This window comes from Homalodisca vitripennis, chromosome 2 (genome assembly GCF_021130785.1).
Source record: "Homalodisca vitripennis isolate AUS2020 chromosome 2, UT_GWSS_2.1, whole genome shotgun sequence".
NCBI lineage: Eukaryota > Metazoa > Arthropoda > Insecta > Hemiptera > Cicadellidae > Homalodisca > Homalodisca vitripennis.
Window position 1 is genome coordinate 208,631,153 of NC_060208.1, and position 2,320 is coordinate 208,633,472.

The window sequence follows — 2,320 nt, forward strand, 5'->3', positions numbered from 1 at the left end:
CTAGCAAGAACTCTGATACTTAGGGAACGAACCCCACCAACTCCAACCGTCATCTCCCGCAGTAGACTAGACCTATCGAACCACCCTTGCACCCCAGAATCTAGACATTTGCGGTTAGTGGTGTGCCGCTCCTGGAAATCCATAAGGTTGCCCATATTTAAGTGACACATTGGTTTTTGCTGTGCCCAGTGGTAAGTTCAACTGGGGGGTAAAAGCCAGCCAGAAGTGAACCCTGGGTTTGCAATTTGATTGAAGAGTGGCAAAATCGGTTTCATTTTTTCGTTCCTACAGACATCAAAACTAGAAGTTATTATTTGTAAATAATTTGCTTTATATGACTAAACGAAGAATAAACAAACTAAATCTTAGTGTAATTCCCGTTATAGTTAGTTTGTGGTTAACGTTCAAACTCGAGTAGCTAAACGTTTTCATACGAAAGCAAATAAATACCTTTCACCTCAGCAACAAGAAACCCTCCATCTAAGCTGTTAATAACTTCAATCAGTGCTTTGAGAACGAGAAACCCTTTTAAACCCATATGCTTTTACGGATATAACCGACCAATTTCAAGACGTATTGGATTTACAACGAAATGCGATGCAGAAACCTTTCGACGTTCCAAAGAGCTAATTCAATCTCTGCTTCGTGCATTGAAAACAACCTATGCATTTTTTAAATCTGTGGCTTCAGGAGGAAACTGCTTTGAGGAACTGTAAGGTTGAAATCCATGAGCTTTTAATAACGTTCTTTTTAACAACGCCAATTCGAATGAACCTTGTACTTCCCACGTCAATCAAACTTCCTCCGTTTAAGGCTAAAGGAGGTGCTGCCCGTCCATCGGTTTGTACCTCACAAACACGAGAGACGTGCATCAAAGTCATTGTTTATCCTCGGACGACGCGACGTACAGAGTGGTAAATCGCCCTAAAATTCGGCAGAACTATGGAGCTAATGATATATTGTTATAAATAGTTCTTCATTATTGTTTTTAATTAAGAACATTTAATTAGAATTTTGCTACATAAGGAAAAGGCATTACAGTTATTTTACCGATATTAACTAACATTGATTTCATGAGAACCTACAGTTGTATCGTATCAATCTTAATACTTTTCTTCATAAAGAAGTATAAATATATTTATACACTGATAAAAACTACTCGAAATTAAACTACCACTTACCTTACGTTGCTTTAATATTTTTGTCTCTATCTCCATCAATTCTATCTTGACAATTCACATTCAACCAGGATCCTTTAGAGAGCTTGAAAATTTTAGAAAAATATATACGATGTGTATTGAGTACATTGCCGTACTAAGAAGAGGGGTTTGATGTCACTAGCATCACATAAAAAACGTCTGTATAAAATTGCATCCATGAACCCCTCCTGGAGAATGTATCTACCTACCTATTACCACATGAAATCTTTATTCGTCGTTTCTAGTGCCTCTTTCATTTTCTCAATATGGCTCGTACGTAGCAGCAACAATGATGCCTTTTGCCACTTTAAAAAGATGCAACACAAGCAATTTGTTTTAATGTATCAATTTCATTTTGCTTTATGCAATATAACCTTTTTACATCATTGTTTTAATTTATGATTTTCTGCACTAAATATTACCAATATCTTTATGTATGACATGCAATTTCTTTTAACCAATAACTGTTTTTTAGCTAATCTGTAAATTTTAAAAACTGTTAATAATAACAACGAAATACCTCTACTTCAACATACCTTCATGGATGATACCTTCATGGCGTGGAGCGACCAACTAAACCCCTCATTAGAAATGAGATATATTTACTGAACTAAGTGTCGAAGACTAACTTAGTAAATAATTTAAAACCCGCTAAAGAGTTCCTAATATTTAATTTATTGATTGAAGTAAACTTTGACGTACCTAAAGAATAAATAAATGTGAAATTAAAATTGTTATCTTATGTACTGTTAAAACGAGATAGATTTAAATTTTGAAATACTTTTTACCGAATTCTTCAGATGTACTCTTATACTGATTTCAAGAGAGCCCTGAAACGAAAGTAAACAGAATTTTTAATTCCAAGAGTCGGAAAAGTGTGCGAGGACGTCTACTGTTAAGGATAGTTCTGGTTTTAAATTTTCTACAAGCGTAAGTAATTTTTTTTTATTTTTTCCAGCTATTGAGTAGTTTCAACAAACTGTGCAAAGTGATGTGTTAATTTATTTGAATACTTTATTTCCAGATCGAAATACATTATTATTGTGTTTGGTTCCGTTCTCCTTGACTTGGAACATTATATTTTTCTTTATGGCGACGGTTGGTAGTTATTCATAACCTCT